Here is a 24,262-nt window from a genome sequence, read left to right on the forward strand (position 1 = left end):
AAGGTCGAGGTTGACGGAGGTCTCTTCTTGCCAGAAAGAAATATGGAAGCGGGACGAGTTGGTGTACTACTTAACTCCAATGATTGTGGTGTTTCCACTGCCTCCTCATCGACAACATCATCATCATCATCACGCGCAGCAGCTCTTCGGGCTAGGGTCAAAATGTCTGTTTGCTGCATGCCCGCTGGGGCTGCAGTGACCTTTATGATGACTGGGTCGTCGTTGGCAGAGTCTTCATCAGCAGCAGTATCCGCCACTTCTTGTTGAGCCTCATCACACTCCATAACTCTGAGACTTTGGACGAGCTTCCTTTTACGCTTAAGTACCTTTGTTGGATCATGGTGTGCCTCACTCTCAGACGGCTGTGGTGCTGGTTCCCAAGTTTGATCCGTATCATCAGAAGGAGGTGTGCTTGAAGAGGATGTAGACACCACCCTTGATCTCTTCCTTGCTAGGGTTGTGGAAGACAATGAAGGATCATCAGGAGGAGTGGCTTCCTCAAATGATACCTCGCCTTGATTGTCGATTTCCTGATGTGCCCCTACTTCGGGAGGAACAACTATTGTGGGCACTTGTGACCCTCCATGCACCTCTGCTTGCGCATCTCCTTGCGCTGCCTCTCCTTCCACATGTACTTGGGCTTGTACTTGCACATGTGATTGTTGTTGCGGCTGTGGTTGTTCAACACTCGTCAGATGAGCTACAACAACCTGTGTTGATTGAGGGACATTGCTGCTGCTTTCTTGCGATGAGCCAACATCACTGGTCGATGGTGATTGAAGAATTATACTGGCTGCCTCTGCAGCACTCAAGGGCTTGGACTTAAGTTGGCGTGGTGGTGGTGGTGGCACTGAGCCCAATGGAGCGGGGGGGGTGCTGCCAGCTTGGTCCCCAGCAGATCCCGCTGCTGCTGCTGCAGGCATACTTTTTTTTTTACTCCCAAAAAAAGGGGCGGGCGGCACACCAGTCTCCTTGGTAACTTGCTTCTTCTGCTCCTTACTGGCACCTTTCTTGCTAGAGGAGCTACGGGTTACTTTTTTTGGGGCCATCCTCTTCAGAGCAGGTCAGCAGGCAGCAGTTGCACGAGTTGCAGAGGGTTCTGTGTCCAGACGTGACGTCGCGTGACGTTATGCTGCACACACCGCTGCAGGACTTCTTCCTGGCACTGGTGGTTCTCTTGAGTCTTCTTGTGCACCTAAAAGCAATGGAAGACAGAGGAACATCAGTTCAGTTATACACCCCAAAAATTCGACAAAACACAGAAAAATGAGCACAATCCCATGCCATCCTTGATGTTTACATTGAAGACACCCCACAGAAAGACTACGGACATGCAAGTATGCAACACTCACTACCCCTGGGCATAATGGATGAAAAGTAGGCAAAATAAGTGCAGGCCTCAGACACTGCCTCTCCTCAAAATGGCCCCTTACACCCCAGGCACATGTTGCCTGTACCAGCCAGCACTCAAGATGGCCACCACCACCACCCACATGGCCAGTCCACATCAACAGTACACCCCCAAAAAACAGAAAAACAGCCAGAAATCACCACAATCCAATGCCATCCATGATGTTTACATTAAAGAGAGTGAGACCACACCACAGGCACACTCAGTCCATGCACCACCCACCACCCCTGGGCAAAAGGCCACACCAGCAGCCCCCCAAAAACGACAAAAAACAATAAAATAAGCCCAATCCCAGCCCATCCATGGCCTCTATTATGTTTAAATTCAAGAAGACACCCCACAGAAAGACTAGGCCCATGCAACACTCACCACCCCTGGGCAAAGGGCCCCACCAGCAGGCCCAAAAAAACGACAAAAACAATAAAATCAGCACAATCCCAGCCCATCCATGGCCTCAATGGTGTTTAAATTCAAGAAGACACCCCTCAGAAACACTAGGCCCATGCAACACTCACTACCCCTGGGCATAATGGATGAAAAGTAGGCAAAATAAGTGCAGGCCTCAGACACTGCCTCTCCTCAAAATGGCCCCTTACACCCCAGGCACATGTTGCCTGTACCAGCCAGCACTCAAGATGGCCACCACCACCACCCACATGGCCAGTCCACATCAACAGTACACCCCCAAAAAACAGAAAAACAGCCAGAAATCACCACAATCCAACGCCATCCATGATGTTTACATTAAAGAGAGTGAGACCACACCACAGGCACACTCAGTCCATGCACCACCCACCACCCCTGGGCAAAAGGCCACACCAGCAGCCCCCCAAAAACGACAAAAAACAATAAAATAAGCCCAATCCCAGCCCATCCATGGCCTCAATTATGTTTAAATTCAAGAAGACACCCCACAGAAAGACTAGGCCCATGCAACACTCACCACCCCTGGGCAAAGGGCCCCACCAGCAGGCCCAAAAAAACGACAAAAAACAATAAAATCAGCACAATCCCAGCCCATCCATGGCCTCAATGGTGTTTAAATTCAAGAAGACACCCCTCAGAAACACTAGGCCCATGCAACACTCACTACCCCTGGGCATAATGGATGAAAAGTAGGCAAAATAAGTGCAGGCCTCAGACACTGCCTCTCCTCAAAATGGCCCCTTCTTACACCCCAAGCACATGTTGCCTGTAGCAGCCAGCACTCAAGATGGCCACCACCACCACCCACATGACCAGTCCACATCAACAGTACACCCCCAAAAAACAGAAAAACAGCCAGAAATCACCACAATCCAATGCCATCCATGATGTTTACATTAAAGAGAGTGAGACCACACCACAGGCACACTCAGTCCATGCACCACCACCCCTGGGCAAAAGGCCACACCAGCAGCCCCCCAAAAACGACAAAAAACAATAAAATAAGCACAATCCCAGCCCATCCATGGCCTCTATTATGTTTAAATTCAAGAAGACACCCCACAGAAAGACTAGGCCCATGCAACACTCACCACCCCTGGGCAAAGGGCCCCACCAGCAGGCCCAAAAAAACGACAAAAAACAATAAAATCAGCACAATCCCAGCCCATCCATGGCCTCAATGGTGTTTAAATTCAAGAAGACACCCCTCAGAAACACACTAGGCCCATGCAACACTCACTACCCCTGGGCATAATGGATGAAAAGTAGGCAAAATAAGTGCAGGCCTCAGACACTGCCTCTCCTCAAAATGGCCCCTTACACCCCAAGCACATGTTGCCTGTAGCAGCCAGCACTCAAGATGGCCACCACCACCACCCACATGACCAGTCCACATCAACAGTACACCCCCAAAAAACAGAAAAACAGCCAGAAATCACCACAATCCAATGCCATCCATGATGTTTACATTAAAGAGAGTGAGACCACACCACAGGCACACTCAGTCCATGCACCACCCACCACCCCTGGGCAAAAGGCCACACCAGCAGCCCCCCAAAAACGACAAAAAACAATAAAATAAGCACAATCCCAGCCCATCCATGGCCTCTATTATGTTTACATTCAAGAAGACACCCCACAGAAAGACTAGGCCCATGCAACACTCACCACCCCTGGGCAAAGGGCCCCACCAGCAGGCCCAAAAAAACGACAAAAACAATAAAATCAGCACAATCCCAGCCCATCCATGGCCTCAATGGTGTTTAAATTCAAGAAGACACCCCTCAGAAACACTAGGCCCATGCAACACTCACTACCCCTGGGCATAATGGATGAAAAGTAGGCAAAATAAGTCCAGGCCTCAGACACTGCCTCTCCTCAAAATGGCCCCTTACACCCCAGGCACATGTTGCCTGTACCAGCCAGCACTCAAGATGGCCACCACCACCACCCACATGGCCAGTCCACATCAACAGTACACCCCCAAAAAACAGAAAAACAGCCAGAAATCACCACAATCCAATGCCATCCATGATGTTTACATTAAAGAGAGTGAGACAACACCACAGGCACACTCAGTCCATGCACCACCACCCCTGGGCAAAAGGCCACACCAGCAGCCCCCCAAAAACGACAAAAAACAATAAAATAAGCACAATCCCAGCCCATCCATGGCCTCAATTATGTTTAAATTTAAGAAGACACCCCACAGAAAGACTAGGCCCATGCAACACTCACCACCCCTGGGCAAAGGGCCCCACCAGCAGGCCCAAAAAAAGGACAAAAATCAGCACAATCCCAGCCCATCCATGGCCTAAATGGTGTTTAAATTCAACAAAACAGTTGTATCATGCACCCCTAACCAACCCTGGTCCTACTGGATACTGTGGCTACCCACAATATAATTTATTTAATGTTCTGAAAAAGTTCCAAAATTTTACTTGCAGCAACTGTAATGCCCCAAACAAACTTACTTGTGAAAGTTGATTTCTAATCCAAAAGTGATCCAAAGACAGTCAAAAAGGCCTCAAATCCAAATATCCAGCAGCACCCACAAAAAGTAATCCTTCCAGCTCCAGATCCAAATGAAAGTGACCAGGAGATGGACAAAGCACTGGGAGGAGCCTGCTGGACAGGAACAGGAAGTTGGAGACTGTGGGGCACTTCCTTCCTCCCCCCCCCCCCAAAATGGACTCCTTGCAAAAAAAAGGCCATGCAAATGTCAACCTGAGGAGTGATTCTGATAAAAATCATAATTTTCTGAAGGTTTATCCTGTTTGCTGGTGATTTTCTTGTGCGAAATTGCAAAATCTCTATTTCGCAAGTGCGAGATTGTTCCTTTCCGCCGCAACTACGTGTTCGCAATTGCGAACTCTCGCGAGGTGTGCTGTGCAAGGTGGCAAGCCGCGAGTACGTATTCGCGGGCGCCAAACTCCCGCGGGAACACGCAGCAAGATCTAAAATGGCGCGTCACTCGCAAAGAAAAACAACTCGGCAAACGCTAAATGACGGAAAGTGAACGCCGTGCACCACGCCGCGCGCCGCAACCAAGCAAAAAATCCGCCGCGAGCGGATTCACGGATTTTCGACAAATTCGCGAGCGTTCGCGGATTGCGGATTTGCCGAAAATCCGAAAAATCCGCGAGCGGAGCGGATTTTACGCCCATGCTTAATCCCAACTTGCATGCCAACGACGCTCCTGTCTCCTTACTTCCTGTCTAAGGAGTCTAGGTTGTTCAGAGAACCAAGGGGCTGATGGTCTTTTCCTGGCTGAATAGCAGGACCGAGCCGGCGCCAATTCGTCCAGGGCCTCCATAAGAATATTATTAAAGTGTGGCACTGCCGAGGAGGGATCCATCTCCGAAATGGAGGACAGACTAGGAATCCACGGGTCAAATGAGTGTTCCCCGATGTTTTTAAAATTCCTACGTACCTCAAAGGTACTCGGAACTTTCCTAATAGTTTTTTGGCCAGGGAAGGCTACATTAAACGCATCAATTATGTATGTATGGAGTATACAGGCGCTTTGGCATCTTTCTTTGCATATTCTTGTCCTAAAATGCTCCATTAATCTGCTGGGGGCACTGCATGCCTACGGGGGATTCATTTTGATGTTTATTTGACCATACCGAGACGGAGGGGCGGGATACAGGGGGTGGCAAAGAGTACTGTTTTGCTTTTATATTGACTCAGTATGTGCGGGCAACCTACGCCCCTGTGTGTACTCCACATCCCTGCACAAAAGGGCATTACTAGGGTAATTGGTTTACGATTTGTATTGTTTTTGGTGCAGTGCTTAGCATGGGAGGGGTTGGTGGGAGAGGGGTGGGGGGACTGCATCTAGGGCTGTTATGGGATGGGGGGGATGCTTGGGTTGAACGGCGCGGCCAGGTTGGGGTTGGGCAAGCGTGGGAGGGGGAAGGTTTGTTCTATGTCTTTCCAAGTTCATGGTTGATTACGCTGATGGTAGGTTTTGTTAGGATATTCACTGCATCGGAGACCTATGTTGACACTGTAGTAAGGAACACTGTAAGTAGCTTCATTGCACGCAAAGACACCATAGTGGATAGAAATAGACACCGACAGTACTATGACACATAATTTCTTGGTCGCTGATAGCGACTGTGTGCGCGACGCTCCCTCCATCCAGACCCTGAATGCTCGTGACCCTGATACTGTAACGATTATAACATGGAATGTCCGTGGACTGAACGATCACAGAAAAGTTAGGACGCCTTTTGGGGTGAACTCGCAACAGATATCGAAGAATTTTTTAGTAAGAACGAGGGCACAGTGGACTCATTCCTCACAGTGTGGGAGTCCTTCAAACATACATTCGAGGGGTTATAATCTCCAAGCATAACGGTGTACTTCGGTCAATCAGAGATCGCCTGAAGTTGTTGGAGGCCCGACTCCACGATATAGAGGAGCGGCTGGTACGGGATAGGAGTGCGGACCTGACCCAAGAACTAGCACAGACAATTCGAGAATACAACGAGGAGGCGGACTCGGAAGTAAAGTACTTGGGGAAGTACGCTATAGCTCGCTCCTACGGCAAAGGGGAGCGTCCCGGTACAGTGCTAGCTAACTTGGCTAAGCGGAGTAGACAACATCCGCCTCCTCCTATGGCACATTCAGCTGGGCAGGGTGACGAGTTGACTGCAGAGCAGAAGGCGGATCTTTTTCGGGACTATTACCCCGCCTTATACTCATCCAGGGGGGCCATCCCAGATAGTGGTACTCTTGACTATCTCGAGTATATTAAGCTGCCCTGGCTCACCGACACTCATAGAGCGTTCCTCGTCCGGCCGTTTGAGAGGGAAGAGATAGCACTGGCACTGTCCTCTATGAAGGCCAGCAGTGCTCCGGGTAATGACGGTTTTCCGGCTTCGTTTTACAAAGCGTTCCCGGACTTATTGATCCCTAAATTACTAAAACTGGTGGAACAAGTTGCGGAATGCGGAGCGATGCCTCCCACTATGCGGGAAGCTACCATTGTGACATTACTGAAGCCAGGTAAACCCCCTGAGGACTGTGCCTCATATCGGCCGTTATCTCTGCTCCATGTTGATGCCAAAGTCTACGCGAAGGTTCTTGCTAACCGCCTCAGCCCCCTTACCGTTTCTGGTGGCGCCCGAGCAGGCAGGCTTCGTTCCCGGCTGAAACCTGACTTACAACCTGCGCACAGTGTTTGCAGCATTCCAACGTACTCGGCAGGACATACCAGCAGTGGCGGTTTTCCTCGACATGGAAAAGGCATTTGACTCCGTTGAGTGGCCCTTCCTGCGAATAGTGCTGCGGCGTATGGGAGTGGGAGACCTCTTTCTTCAGCTTGTGAACACGCTTTATAACTCACCCACTGCTAGAGTTAGGATTGGCGCAGTTACAACTGAACCCTTTAACATTTGTCGTGGCACTAGGCAAGGCTGCCCGCTTTCCCCTCTCCTGTATGCACTCGTAGCGGTGCCACTGGCTTGCGCGTTAAGAGAATACCATAGCCACCGGGGAATTAGATTTACAAAGTACAATTTAATTGTGTCCACATACGCAGATGACACCCTGCTTTATGTGAGGAATCCAGAAGAAAACCTCCCAAGAGTGCTGAGGGAGGTGGTGCTGTTTAGCTCGCACTCAGGCATTAAAGTTAATTGGAGTAAAACAGTAATGTTTCCGCTCACACCAGTCACGAGACGGGTAGCATCGGAGTATCCTATCCAGTGGACCACTACTTGGGAATACAACTCCACACAGATTCAGAAGTAGTCCTGCGAGAGAATTAAGGGGTGGCGGTTTCCAAACTGGAAGATAACGTGGAAAAGTGGAAGGATCTCCCCTCTCCTTGATGGGACGAATTTCATTGCTAAAAATGACGGTCCTACCCCGTTTTCTGTTCCTGTTCAGTAACATACCAATGGTGCTCTCGCAGGTTTTTTTCAAACAACTGCACGCGCTTGTGTTGCGGCTGGTATGGGCTGGCAAGCAACCCAGGGTGGCATGGGATATACTGATAAGACCATATGAGAACGGGGGACTGCAAGCCCCGGATCTCGAACTGTACTACCGGGCGGCTCAGGGTGCCCATGCTTATGGATGGATGCATGGCCCTCTAGACGCTCCTCACAACCGCATTGAAACCATAGTAACGGACCCTACGCCGCTGCCTGCTTTGCTTGCCAGACCGCGAGATTGACGTACTGGTCTGCTGGACTCGATCAATGTGGTTACACATGCCTGGTACCATCTAATGGATGCCCAGGCTTGCTCGTTGTTGTCCGCCCGGCAGCAAAGATCGACTGGTGTGTATGGCTTGGCCCTTGCAAAGACCGCGGGGTCGTATCAGCTCTTGCGAAGCTCAATATCCACAAAATGGGAGATTTGTTTCAGGGAGGAGTCGTTAGGCAGTGGAGGGAGGTGTGTGATGGAGAGGGTCAGAAGGCCACGGCGCTCACACACTTTCAGTACCACAGAGTACGGCTGGCTCTCAGAGACCTACTGGGGGACGATATGGCTGAGCCCCCGACTGTCACAGTGTATAACGATGTAGTGACAGCCAAATCACCTGCCAGGCTTATCTCCCGGATTTACCATGGCACACTAGTTGAGAAGATGACACACTATGCTAAGCCCCGACTGGCCTGGCAGACTGAACAAGATCTTCCGGAAGACACATGGAGGTACTGTTGTGCTAACATTAAACGGGTATCCTTGAATGGACGTCACCGTCTTTTACATTTCAAATTCCTCAATAGAATTCATTACACCCCTGAATGACTGTGCCGGTATGGTTTACGTGATTCGCCTAGATGCGAACGCTGTTCGGCACAGACGGCTGATTTTCTGCACCTAGCCTGGCTTTGTCCGAAAGTTGCAGCCTTCTGGAGAGCGGTGTTTGAGACCCTGAATGAGATCTGCGGTCTACAGTTGCCCCCTACTCCACTGTTGGCGCTGCTGGGCTATTCCAAGGAAGTGCCTCCGGAACATCGCAGACTGGCGGACATGGCCTGCTGATTGCCAAGCGATGTGTGGCTCTTACATGGATAAGGGGGCCAGCGCCTACGATATCTGGGTGGTCACGAGATATGTTGTATTGTTGCACACAATCGAGCTTGTACAGTGAGCTTATGGCCCCTCGCAGTCAACCCAAAAACTACTGGGCACTATATATGGAGAAGAGATCTGAGAACGATTAAGGGGGTACGGGTGTTGCGGGACTGCCTCCTAACACGGGAGCTACTGCGGAGCCTTGATATACCCTTGGTCTGCATGTGCCGAGTAGAGGGACTGCTCTTGTGGTATCATTGTTGTTGTTGGGGGGAGGGGTTGATGCACAATTGACTCGCATGTTGATATACCACGCTCATAATTACGTGTAGTGATGTGTCCATGATGCAAACATTTTTTTTTCAATACTGTCTACCGCGGAAGAAGTCAATTGGTCTCTTAATATATGACTGTTATTTTTTGAATATGCCAATAAATAAAATTAAAAAAATAAAATAAATGTCTCAATCATGCCATTGCATGTCAACCTGGCAAATGAAACCTCTTCCCACGTCCAACCCTTCCTTTTTAATACATTACAAAAACTCTGAAGTTGACCCCAAGCCTCCATCTAGAATCCTAGTAAACATGGGCACAAACAGAATCCCTTGAGCTAACATATCACCCAGACCAACTCCTCAATGCACCATTATCCAGACACTACACTCTACAAATATTAGTCGTAGTACATTAACCTAAATGCTTCTTAACTACAGTTCAGCAGTTAAAAACGCCATAGAAATAGCTGATACTATTCTAGTTAACAGAAACCTGGCTTAACGAACACTCAACCTCTATACTAGACTTGGTCAAACCACCTGGCTATTCCATGATTAGATGGGACGGATCAGGATGAATAGGGTGCGGGACAGCGATCATCCACAAAGAAGAAACACGGCTAAACACCTTAGGGTCCTCAAACTAATCATCTTTTGAATACCTTGAAGTCGAACTCACAACCAAATGCACCACTCCTATCAAACTCAACACCATCTATCACCCCGCTGCTGATCGCATACTCTTCACCGAAGAACTAACCAAGCTAATAACATGTTTTCCCTAACCAACACCAAAGACATGTTCTTATACGACTTCAATCTGCACTGAAATGACACACACAACACCACAGACTGTACCCTAATAACCCTTCTTGAAAACATCGACATCAAGCCACTCTGCAACAAATGGACCCACAACAAAGGCTCTACTCTAAATGTGATAATTACCAGAAGAGAGCTAGTATCCCTTTGATCCATCATGCCCATTGACGGGTCGGACTGCCAACCAATACTGTTCAAGCTGAAGGTTTACCCCAGACCCTAAGAGCCCCATCCAATAAACCCATGCACTGGGCAAGGAACTTCAAACAAATCCCACTAACAGAACTAGAATCCAGGAACAGCAACCAATCACGTTTTCAAACTCTTCTTCACACCGTAGATGACCTCATCACCCACTATAGTTCAGTGATCACAGATGTTCTTGACTAGATGACCGTGCTCAAACTAAAGAGGTCTCAAAAAACCCCTTCTAAATCCTGGCTCAACTTAGACATTAACAAAGAGAGAAGCAACAAAGACTGACTGAAAGGTTAGGGAGACAGAACCCCTCATTGGCACACCTACTACTCCTCTGATCAGAGCAGATCTCCTACAAGAAACACATCATTAGGGAAAAAGTAATTTTCTTTCTCATTCAACTTGACAGTGTGAAGACAGACTGAGGAAGCTCTTCAACATAATGAAACAACACACTACACTTACCTCCCAACATGAAATAATAGCCACCCCTGAATGCTGTGAAGAAATAGCCAACTTCTTCACTGACATAGTTGCAAAAATTGAACGATCTCATTTCCATGACAGCCCAGCCTGCTCCATTGACACACAAGTCACCAAAGAAACTCCTCCCCCAAAATTCAACTAATGACCAAAGTGCCCCCAAAAACCTAAAGACAATAATGATCTCCTACAACTAAAAAACAATGCTAAGTGGACAGATTGTTTTTAAACCAATCACAGAAGTCTTCAAAATAATCGAAAACTTGAAGTCCATATTTCACATTACTCTTCCCCTCCACCCTAATACAGAATCTCAACCACATCATCTCTCCATTTTGGACTAACATCATCAATGCTTTTCTCTCATCAGGCCATGTACCAGACTCCCTCCAACTAGGAGCTTTCACGTTCTAACTCCGTAAAGTTCTTGGGTATCACTCTGAACAAAAAGATGTGATTGGAGCAGAACATCAACAACTTAGCCAAAGGAGAATGTTCTACTTACTAAAACATCTCAAGAAAATAGAACTGTTTATTCCCCCAACGATCTTAAGATGGTAGTGCAATCATTAGTCATTTCAAAACGTAACGACGGCAACACCATAATCACTGTAACTCGAAAAGTCAGCTTGCGCCCCTAAGAGCACTTCTCAATGCAGGTGCCAGACTCCTCACATGAATTAAACAGTTTAATCACATCTCACCTGCCCTTAAGAGTCTCAATTAACTTCCCACTGAAGGAAGATGCATCTTCAAGACAGCTTGTATCACCCACAAGGGAAACAACCATTACAATGCTGATGTTACAATGCGTTGCCATTACAATGCGGTTGTAACAATGCAACTATCATTACATCGCAATCCCATTACAACGCATGGCATTTCAATGCATATGGTTTTACTACGCATGCCTTTACAACGTATGGTAAAGGCATACGTGTTTTACATGTAAGTGTAAGGTGAGTATAGGGTTGAGGGTGGGTGTGTGTTTCGGGGTGTAAGGGTATATATTTTGGGGTGCCAAGGGTAATTTTAGGGTTCAACATGGATTTTGGTTTTGGGGTGCCAAGGGTAATTTTAAGTTTTAGGGTGGGTATGGGCTTTGTGGTAGCAAGGGTAATTTTACAGTTCAGGGTGGGTTTGGGTTTTGGGGTGCGTAGAGTAGTTCTAGGGTTCAGGGTGGTATGGGTTTTGCGGTGCCAGGGGTAATTTTAGATTCAGGGTGGGTTTGGGTTTTGGGGTGCCAGGGGTAATTTTATGGTTAAGCGTGTGTTTGGGTTTTGGGGAGCAAGGGTTAATTTTGGGGATAAGGGTGCATATGGGTTTTGGGGGTATCAGTGGTAATGTTATGGTTCGGGGTGGGTTTGGGTTTTGGGGTGCCTGCAGTAATTTTAGGGTTCAGGGTGTGTTTGGGTTTTGGGGAGCAAGGGTTAATTTTGGGGATCAGGGTGCATATGGGTTTTGGGGGTGTCAGTGGTAATGTTATGGTTCGGGGTGGATTTGGGTTTTGGGGTGCCAGGGGTTATTTTAGGGTTCTGGGAGGGTTTGAGTGTTGGGGTGTGAGGGGAAATTTTAGGGTTCAAGAGGGGTTTGTGTTTTGGGGTTGTCAAGGGTAATTTTAGTATGAGGGAGGCTTTGGGGTGCAAGGGTTACTTTTGGGGATCAGGGTGGGTATGGGTTTTGGTGTGTCAGGGATAATTTTAGGGTTCAGGGTGGGTTTGTGTTTTGGGGTGACAGGGGTAATTTTAGGGTTCAGGGAGAGTTTGGGTTTTGGGGTGCAATGGTTAATTTTGGGGTGTCAGGGTGGGTATGGGTTTTGGGGTGTTAGGGGTAATTTTAGGGTTCAGGTTGTGTTTGGGTTTTGGGGTGACAGGGGTAATTTTAGGGTTCAGGGTGTGTTGGGTTTTTGGGGTGTAAGGGTTCATGTTGGGGTTCTTGATGGGTTTGGATTTTGGGGAGTCAGGGGTAATGTTAGGGTTAAGGGTGGTGTTGGGTTTTGGGGTGTCAGGGATGATTTTAGGGTTCAGGGTGTGTTTGAGTTTTGGGGAGCAAGGGTTCTTTTTGGGGTTCAAGGTGGTTATGGGTTTTGGGGCGTCAGTAGTAATTTTACAGTCAGGGTGGGTTTGGGTTTTGGGGTGCCAGGGGTAATTTTAGGGTTCAGGGAGGTTTTAGGTTTTGGGGTGTCAGGGGAAATTTTAGGGTTCAGGGAGGGTTTGTGTTTTGGGGTGTCAAGGGAAATGTTAGTGTTAGGGTGGGTTTGGGTTTTGGAGTGTAAGGGTTAATTTTGGGGTTTAGGGTGGGTATGGGTTTTGGGGTGTTAGGGGTATTTTTATGGTTCAGGGTGGGTTTATGTTTTAGGGTGTCAGGGGTAATTTTAAGGTTCAGGGAGAGTTTGGGTTTTTGGGTGTCAGGGTAATTTTTAGGGTTCAGGGTGGGTTTGGGTTTTGGGGTGTCAGGGGTAAATTTAGGGTTCATGGTGTGTTTTGGTTTTGGGGTGCAAGGGTCAATTTGGAGTTCAGGGTGGGTATGGGTTTTAGGGTGCCAGGGGTAAATTTAGGGTTCAGTGTGGGTTTGGGTTTTGGGGTGCCAGGCGTCATTTTAGGCTCCAGGGTGGGTTTGGGTTTGGGGGTGCCAGGGGGAATTTGAGGGTTTAGAGCGTACGGGTACTGGGGTAATAGGGGGAATTTTTGAAATTTAGGAGTTTCTGGGTATTGGGGTAGTAAGGGTAACATAAGGGTTTTTAGGGTCAAAATATATATATATGATAGTAGGGGGCGTATCTTCCGCGCCGTCGGGTGATGGCGTCTCCGCTGTGAGCTCCGCGGTGATTCGAGCTCTTGCAGCTGTTTACGGACCTCGGACGGCTCTATAGAGGTTTCCGTTAGCGGTCCCAGACGTCGGAAGGAGCCAGGATAAGAATGATGTCCCTGCCGATTCCCGACTGATCTGCAAACCCTGCATTTTCGTTGCTGGTAATTCTTTCAGATTTCGGACGCGGGCGGCTGCCATTTTGTGCCGCTGAGCCCGCGTCCCTTCCTTCAACTGTGGGCTTCACTGACTGGCATTATGAACTAACATAGCGCTCCTTACACTGCACATTCTCTTTCTTTTCTGCCACTGCGGTGTGGTGTGGAGCATCATATTTACAGCTATTGTCTGTGGATACTTCTCCTGTTTACCTGCCTCTGTTTCACTGCCTGAGGTGAATTTTGACCGCCATTTTGGGCTCTGGTGCAACTACTCCTCTTTACTTTTTGGTGGTCCCTGCAACATCGCTTCTCATGGAAATGCTGCAGAATTAGTTGGAACTTAATATTTCTTTCTGGCTTTTTTGAGAATGCTCATGTTTTCTGCTTATTATATATCCACACATCTTTCATTGCTGCAGTGTGGTGTACATCATGGTATTTACAAGCTCTGTTTGCTGACGTCTTTTTTTTCTTTTTTTTTTCTCTCTGCTGCTTCTTCACTTCAGTTGTGATCATCCTTGCCACCAGTGTGTATATTGGCATAAATGCTCGTTTTTGCCATTTTTTGAGGCTCATATTATTCTGCTTACCTTATAAACGCTTTGGAGTATATTCTGACTGGTGTTAACTTCGACTAAGTATCTTGACCCATACTGGCATTTTTTTTTTTTTTCGAGCGAGACAGTTTTTTTGTCTATTTTCCCACTTACAGCTCCAAATATGTCTCATGAGTCTAGCAACTCGAAACATTCTGTCACTGGTACTAAGGTAAAGAGACCAAAGAATGACCCTCCGTCTCCTACATCATCTCCAAATCCCGTTCTGGACTCTATTTTAGAAGAGATTCGTGGCCTTCAACCATTCATGTCTGCTACCAATGTCAAACTTAGTCAAATTGAAGCAAAATTGGCAGTTATGGATGGCAAAGTTCTAGAGCTGGAGCAACGTGTTAGCGATATTCAGGATGTTTCCACCAAGATCCCCTCGTTAGAACAAGAGATTCTCAAGTTGAAACTTCACACCAAGGACCTTGAAAATCGTAATCGGAGGAACAACCTACGTCTTTACGGTCTTCCTGAAAATGTTGAGGGGTCTGACATGGTGTCTTTTCTTCCAACCTTTCTGATGGATCTTCTAGAACTCCAACCTACGGCGCATCCTCTTAATATCCAGAGGGCTCATCGTTTAGGGCGCCTTCAGCCTAATGCCGCTAAACCACGTCGTATTATTATGTTGTTTCTTGAATTTACTGAACTGATGACTGTGTTGAAGGCTGCTAAGCTTAAAAGACGTCTTGTTTGGTCTGGTCACAATATTTTTATTTCTCACGATCTCTCTACTTCAACCAATGCTCGACGCAAAGAATTCCTCAATCTTAGTCCTCAAATAAGACAATTGAATATCCAATATGGCATCCTGCATCCATGTTTTTGTAAAATCACACATAATGGTCGTACTCGCTCATTTGATGATCCGCAAAAACTCCAGTCATTCTTGCAGAATATTTCTCCTTCTGGCATGGATACTAATGATTGAATTTTTCTCTCTCTGTGTATTACCTTTCCGTTCTGGTCCATCGTGAGTTCTGTGTTTTATATTTCTCCTCTACAATTTTTTCTCCTTTTGTGGTTTTTGTAGTCTTGAGGTGTTGCTTTTTCTTTTTCCTTTCATCTGCTGTGTTGCTCGCTGGTGGTTCGCTTCCTCTTCGGCGTCTCTACGTCCATGCTACTTTGTTCTCTTTTTTCTCCTCAGGCCTGGCTCTTTTGTTTTGGTCTGTTCATTTTTATCTTTCTATTCCTCTCTATCTGTTCGCTTTTTCTCTTTCTCTTTCTCCCTTTCCTCTCTTCCTCTCTTTTCATTCCTATTTTCTTTATGTGTGCTTCTCCCCTATTGGCGTGTATCTCTACTGGTTCATTTTTTCCGAAGTATATTTTTTCCTGTTTTATAATGTTGTTATTTTTTATATGCTACCCGCAATGTTTGGATGCTTTGTTATTCTGTGTATTGTTCTTTGCTTGTTCATTTCTGATGTGGTCTGTTTTTTCTTTCAGATGTTTTCCTACAATGTTTTACTTCCCTTCGTGTACTACCTTCCTTACCCTCCATTATGTGTAAACTTGTTACGTGGAATGTCCGTGGTATCGGGAACCCGGTTAAGCGTCAAAAGGTACTGTCTCATTTGTCCAAACTTAATTCTCACGTTGTTTTTCTTCAAGAAACGCATTGTATGGAAACTAAATCACTTAAGTTAAAGAGACAATGGGTTGGTCAGGTTGTTCACTCTTCTACTTCTAACAAGAAAGGTGGTGTTGCCATATTATTTCATAAATCCCTTTCTGTACAAATTTTAACTACTCAAACTGATGAACATGGTCGATGGGTGATGGCAAAGATTGTAATCCAAAATAAAACCCTAATTTTATTGATTATTTATGGCCCGGTTAAACCCGATCCTCAATTCTGGCATAATATTAAAATTTTACTTTCCTCACTTGATTGTCCCAATGTGATTGTTGCTGGCGATTTTAATCAATGGCTAGACCCATTTTCTGACAGGTTATCCACATAAAAATTTAACCCAGAAAAAAACTACCAAAGCTTTTCAGTCTGACATCACGTCTCGACCTATGTATGATGTCTGGTAGACCTGTAACCCTGATTTGCTTGAGTACACCTTTTATTCCAATGTACATCACATGAGATCTAGGATTGATTATATTCTGGTTAGTAAATCCCTGTTGCCCTCTATTCAAGCCTCTGATATAGGCACTATTTTTATTTCTGACCATGCTCCTGTTCATGCCACATTAGATTTTTCTCTCACCTCCTCTCGATTCAGTCGGTGGAAATTAAATACTTTCCTGTTATCTGACCCTGTTTTTGTTAAAGAACCTACTACTTTTACTAATGAATTTTTTACTTTCAACAATCCTATAGATACTAATATTCCTAATAATTAGGATGCCTTCAAGGCTTCTTTCCGTGCTTTTACCATCTCTTATGTTTCCAACAAGAAAAAAGTGTCACGGAAAAAATATGAGGATCAAATGAGTCACATTAAACAGCTGGAACATAACTATTTCCCCTCTTAATCGACATCTGCCCTTCATCAGTTAATTAAAGCTAAGTCGGATCTTAATAAATTGGCTACGTCAGAGACTTGTAATATCCTTCTAAAAATAAAATCTAAATACCATAGTGGCCAAAACAAGGCTGGCCGTATGTTGGCTAATTATTTAAAGATCAAGTCCAAACGTAAAACGATCGGTCCTATCCTAAACGAATCTTCTCATACCAGGGTTTCATCGGATGAAGAAATTGGAGATGTTTTCCACGATTACTACCAATCCTTGTACTCTGATGATACCTTCCCCTCGTCTCAGAATTTACACACTTTTTTTTCCGGCCTTCCTTCCCCACCTTCCCTGCCTGATGAATTTACTGCCTTAGAACAAGATATTTCCTCTCAAGAGATAATTAATGCAATAAAATCACTGAAAAAGTCCAAGGCCCCGGGGCCCGATGGCCTCACCGCTGAGTTTTATACCACATTTTCCTCTCTTTTTGTTCCTAAACTCTTGGCACTTTTCAATTTTTTTATTTCCGATGCAAAGGCCTCCAGCTCCTTTATGGATGCATTGATTGTTATCATTCCCAAACTAGATAAGGACCACTCCTACTGTAAAAATGATCGTCCCATTTCTTTAATAAATTACGATTGTAAAATCTTTGCAAAAATTCTTGCCACCCGTCTTGAGAATATTATTCCCCTATTAATTAAAACTGATCAAGTAGGTTTTGTTAAAGGCAGGTTGGCATCAGATAATGCACGCATGTTTGCTAATGTTATTTCTTATGCCAAAAGATTTAAATCTCCCCTCGCTGCCCTTTCTTTAGATGCTGAGAAAGCCTTTGACCGTATTAATTGGCAATTTATGTTTGCAACTCTCCAATGGTTTGGTTTTGGGCCCTCTTTTATCTCTTTAGTTAAACTGTTATACTCGTGTCCCAAAGCTAGTATTTTTGTTAATAATCACTTTAATGTACTTCCCCCTATCAAGAGGCACCAGACAAGGTTGTCCTCTCTCCCCTTTACTTTTTATACTTTGCCTTGAACCTTTTTTAGAACGTATTCGTATTAATCCACAAATCAAAGGCTTTCAGTGTAACTCTCTTGAAACGAAAATCTCTGCCTATGCTGATGATATATTAATTTACATGTCCAATCCCACTGACTCCCTTCCTTCTTTTCTGAATGAAGTACGTTTGTATTCTAGTATTTCTGGCTATAAATTGAATCTTTCCAAAACAGAGGTTCTACCCTTGAACTCCTCCTGTTATCAATTTATGTTTGATAATACTGAGTTTGCTTGGTGTCCTTCCAAAATAAAATATCTTGGAATCTGGTTTTCCCCCTCACTATGTGACACTCCCAAGCTCACATTTAATGCTCTAATATCCAAACTCAAGTCACTTTTACTTTCCTGGTCCCCATTATTCCTATCTTGGTGGGGTAGGTTAGGCACCATAAAAATGATGATTGCTCCACATGTTTTATAGACACGTTCGATGCTTCCTGTTAAAATTCCCCTTTTTTATTTTTCTCAACTTAATTCTATTTGTTCAAAATTCCTGTGGAGTAACAACACCTGCGTATTGCCATTACCAAGCTTATTCGTCCTAAGGGAGAAGGTGGGGTACGTTTTCCTAATTTCAAATTGTATCACTCTGCTTTTTTACTCAAACAATCCTTTGCATTAGCTTATGACTTTGGTGATGTTCCTCTCCCAACTTGGATTGTTTATGAGCGCTCCCTTCTTAAGGATTTTTCCTTTTCAGATGTTATCTCCATGTCCAACAGTACTTTTTTATCTACATATCCTATTTTAAATTACTCCAGATACCTGTTATATTCTACCTTCTCTGATGGTTTTACACCACTCCAATGTTTCCTATATTCCTCCCTATGGTTTAATACATTTCCTAAGTTTAAGGGTAAATCTTTTTATTTCAAATACTGGAAAGAAAAGGGTATCCAATATGTCCATCAATTAGTATGTCTTGGTTCTATTATTCCTTTTCTTACACTTCAGACCACCTATCACTTATCGAACTCTTCCCTTGCTCAATATACCATTATTTCCAATGCCATTCAATCACACTTAGCCACTTTTGTTATACTTAATGATACACCCTCTCTTACCCCTTCTTCTCCTTTATTCTCGCTTTTCCCTAATCATAGACCTAAAGCTGCCCTTGTTTATAAGCTACTGTTATCTCATGTTGATGAAAGACCTAAATCCCATATTGAAATTGTATGGGAAACTGACTTATCTGTGTCTTTTTCTACAGTTACCTGGGATAAGTTGTGGTCCAAATTGTTCAAAGTTTCTCCTGCTGCTCGTATCACGCAATCCCTGTATTTTATTTATAACAGAGCCGTTATCACTCCTATTTGTATTTCTAAATTTTCTACATCGTCTTCTCAGATGTGTTGGTCATGTTCTAATGTTAAAGGCACATTAATGCACCAATTATATGAATGCTCTAATGTTTCCTCGTTCTGGAAATCAGTTTGGGATATATGTATGACAGTTTTTCATTGTACTTTACCATTGTCATTTAGAAATGTTTTCTTAGGCTCTTTATCTCCTGATATCAATGCCACATCCCCTATTTCCTTGTTATTTGACCTTTTTTATTGCTCTTGCTTTCAAAGTTATCTTATCCTCTTGGAAAGGTACTTCTAAAATCTCTCTAGTAACTTGGTGGAATTTTGTTTGTGATGAGCATAGGATTGCTACTGTTTTTTCTCTTTCCCTTTCTAGCAAGATTAAATCTGACCTTTTATGGCTACCTTTTACTACGTATCTCTCTACATCGGCCCCGTGTTTTCTTGCTTTTTCTCCTTTGTTCTCTCTCACTTTCTTTTTCTTTCCTCCCTTTTCTTTTTTCCTTTCTTCCTCCTTTTTCTTTTTTTCTCTTTCCTGTCTCCCTCTCTCTTTCTCCCTCTCTTTCTTCTTTTGAAATATTTCTTTTCCTTCCCCTTATCGTTATGGTACTTATTTTGTCCTATTTCGTACTTCCCTGATTACTGAGTATATTTAGTATTTTATGCTTACAGCTGGTATTTGTATTCCATTGTACTGTTTCTTGCAAAACGTTTAATAAAAATCTCCTAAACAAAAAAATAAATAAATATATATATTTTGGTTGATGAGGTAATGGGGACCTAAGGCCATACCCCCAGTTTCACTTTGCGGGTTTCATGAACGCTTTGCAGAGCACCTTTCCCTTTGCTATTTTCTTGAATTTCTCAAGACCGCACCACAGCAATACTCACCTGGGAGCCACTGGTGCATCCTGGGACATGGAGTCCGCTGATTTTCTCGGACCCGTCATCATGAGGATTTTGTTTGCTGAGGGGCGGAGCGGACACACTCGCACCTATCATAGTGCGGCAGGGTGCATTTACAGACTGCAGAGCGTCAGGACTTCCGTTATCACCACCGCAGGCGCTGATGAGGCCATTCCGGCCGAAATGCATACGCCATCAATCTGAAATAAAGGGTGCAGCCTTTTTAATCCCCACTGAGGCTCCTGCTTCTTTCTTCGAGAGGAGGTGATTTTTATATATATATATATATATATATATATATATATATATATATATATATATATATATATATATATATATATATATATATTTTTCCACAATTATCCAAGTTAGACGCGCACTCAGAGGTAAAGTGGTACACAGTGTCGCTTTATTGCTGTAACGCGTTTCGGAAGCCTCAACTCCCTTGCTCACACAGCAAACCATTAGCTTTCCGCCAGTTACATACACACTGCGTGATAGCCATAGAAACAGGACTGTACATTTTCCATTTTGGCTGACATCTTTGAGTGTACATGTTCCACAATGTTGTTCTACACATAATGTCTCCTTTTACACAACCACTTATCCATTGAAGCAGTTAAGTACATTTCATTCTTTAAATCACATTTCATTCGCCACAGTGGCTGATTATGCAGTTACTGTTTCTAAACCCCTCTTCTTTCGCCTAGTGGCTTAATTAGGGTTTAATGTCTCTGGTTAAAGCTTTATCTCTAAAAACAAAAAAAGTGTCCAAAACGTGAACTAAAAGTGAATAAAGTTTCTACTTAGTGAAGAAGTCTTCTACTCTATTCTCCCGTGAATCTTCTGGGTGACAGGCTCGTTTCTCGTGAAGTGCACGTGATCCCTAACGATATCATCTTGATTTTGCCTGTTAGAGTAAAACAAAAATTAAAATTACAATCTTATTCCGATTCTCATTAAAAACATATATGTACACATTTCCAGCTTAGATACTTCCTTGTGACAAAACTACATAAGTTCTTACATTTTTGGTACAGGATTCATACTTTTCACCTATATATTTTTTTATGAATCATATAGATGAACTACTAGTTCCTCATGGTCATTGTGCCCATTCGGTTGTCGTGTTTCTAGTTCTAGAATCCATTTCGATTCTTTTTTTCTCAACTGCATCTCTCTGTTACCCCCTCTCTGATTTTGCCTCACCTGTTCTATTGCAAAGTATGTTAACAAGTTGCAATTCGATCTGTGATGTTGTGAAAAGTGTCTTGCGACTGGGTATTGAGGGTCCTGGTTTGTAATTGCCCTTAGATGTTGCATTACCCTATTCTTGGCCATTACTGTTGTGCTGCCCACATATCTTTTTTTACACGGACATTCAAGTACGTATACCACATGTGTTGAGCTGCACGTTAGGAATTGAGTTATCTTTCTTTTGGTCTTTCCATGAGGGAGATCAAAGTCTTTTCTCATAGGGCTACACTTTCAGGCTTTACAATGCCCGCATGGGAAGAAACCTGCAAGATTGTGTAGGTTCCTATCCTTATAGTCCGTGATGTCTCCCTTCGTGAGTATGTCCCTCAGACTGTGACTCTTCCTATAGGTAATAGCTGGTCTAGTACTTAGCTCAGGGCCAATAATAGGATCACTTTTAAGGATGTTCCAATTCTTTGCAATTATTTTCCTTACTTTGTGAGACCCCCTATTATATGTTAGAATTACTCTGGTGGTCTCATTCCCTTAGTCTTCCTTCTCTTTTGTTATTAAGGTGCTTTCCCTTGTTACACTTTCCATCTTTGACAAGGCTCTATCCAGAACCCACTTGGGGTAACCCCTTTCTTTGAATCTCTGTATCATATTTCCACTTTCTTGCTTATACTCTTCTGTGCTGGAACAATTTCTCCTTGCTCTTAGAAGTTCCCCATAAGGGATACTCCATTTTAAGGTATCAGGGTGACTACTAAGAGCATGGAGGACACTATTGCCTGCTGTTTCCTTCCTGAACAGTTTTGTTCTCAAACGGTCACCTTCTGTTCTTACTTCTACGTCTAGATATTCAACCTTGTGTCTATCCTTTTGATGAGTCAATTTTATATTATACTCATTAGTATTCAGTAGTTCTACAAATTCATCCGCTTCTGCATCACTTCCACTCCACACTACAAATAGGTCATCTATGTACCTGAGCCATACTATGACTCTCTTAAATGCCTGTCTGTACTGGGGGTCATTCTGTATTTCCTCTTCCCATTTCCCCAGGAACAAATTTGCCGTGGAAAGTAAACATATATATATACATACTTGAGACCCGATATATTATCTTGCTGGACAGCAAGATGCCTAACGGGCTCAACAAGAGTGAGGATTGCCATACTTATTTATAACTATGTCACACTATGAGAAAATCCATTCTGAACCAATTCTGCACAAATTAATTACCATCCTATTCAGCAACAACTTTTTAAAAAAAATAATTCCCTTATCCTCCACACAGACTATTTTGTGAATCATTTGATATTTTATCACTCTTTTATCTTTGGGCACTTTTTTATTCCACATTGATAGCACTTTATGATTTTAATTGCGTGATGTTGCACATTCATCCAACATGCACTGAACCAATAGCGATTTTTGCACAAGTGATTGAATTGCCCACATGGATTTTAACCATTATGAACTCATTTTAGAAACATTCTATTTGATTTACATGTCTTTTAATTGATTTTATTGTTGTTTTATTCAAACATACGGTTGACAATTTTAACATGTTTATAATTTTGGCAATCTTACAATTTGATTGCAAAATGAGTTTGGCAAGGATCAGGAATACATGTATATAATTTTTAATACACTGTTATAACATATGTGTTTTAAACATACTCAAACCTGATTTGCCAATCCACATATATATGTTTTCATCTTGTGCATCATTATGAGTTGCTATCTCAAGATCAGTGCAAATAAGTTTGATACAGCGTATTTATACAGCAAAACTGAACTAAAAACTGTATTTTACTGGCAGTATATTGTGTTGGTTTAAACTCTAATGTGTTAGAATTGCAATGCATTCAGGCACGTAGTATGTCTTCTATGTTCATCACGCACTTTAAAATGGTGGCCAGGCCCCATGACTGCGTCATGTGATCAAGGCTTTTGGTAGCCGAAACGTGTCGTGGCAGACCGGTGTTGGGCGCAATAAAAGTTTAAACACCACGATTTGGGTCTCGTCTCGTCTTTACCTCGATTTGGCTGTATGCTGTACTGCTGACGGACTGAGGACGATTCATACCGCATATATATATATATATATATATATATATATATATATATATATATATATGTATCTATATTCACCGAAAAAACCATAGGTTTCAGGCATGTTATAGTTAGGAATTAGCATTTAAAAAACTTTAGAAATACACTAAAAAAAACATAGGTTTCAGGGACGTTATAGTTAGTTGAACATTTGACTCGTATAAAATCATGGAAATTCGCCTGTTATAGTTAGATGAGCTAACTATAACTTGCGCGCCCGATATGCACTGCTGATGATGTCACATATTACATCACTTATGACATGGTCAGTGACATCACTGATGACATCTCAAATGACATCACTGATGACATCATCCAGTGACGGTGGTTTGGTTCGTTATTTAAATATGTATTATATATATACAGCAATCTGCATTGAAGAATGAGCGGATATATAAATATCTGGATGAAGGATTTAGTAGCAGTGTGATTGACTGTTTACTTGACTAATTTATAGTGTCTCACTAAATATATTGGATAGTGACTAAACTGTGTGAATAGCTGTATCACTTTGTCAGTTGTCGTGTAAACTGCTGTACCAGTTTGTTACAAGCTATGTGAAAGTCACTCATGACATCATCAAGTGAAAGTTTAAATATTTTTTTTTTATATATATATATATTCACTGAAAAAACCATAGGTTATAGACCATATATAGTTAGGAATTAGCATTTACAAAACCTTGAAAATTCACTGAAAAAAACATAGGTTATAGACCATATATAGTTAGGAATTAGCATTTAAAAAACCTTATTTTACTCACACAAAACCATTGAAATTCCATATATAGTTAGTTGTACTAACTATATATCGCGCACCCGCAATCCACTGCTGATGATGTCACATATTACATCATTCATGACATGGTCAGTGACATCACTGATGACATCACTGATGACATCTCAAATGACATCACTGATGACATCTAAAATGACATCACTGATGACATCACTGATGA

This window comes from Lissotriton helveticus, chromosome 2_1 (genome assembly GCF_964261635.1).
Source record: "Lissotriton helveticus chromosome 2_1, aLisHel1.1, whole genome shotgun sequence".
Taxonomy (NCBI): Eukaryota; Metazoa; Chordata; class Amphibia; order Caudata; family Salamandridae; genus Lissotriton; species Lissotriton helveticus.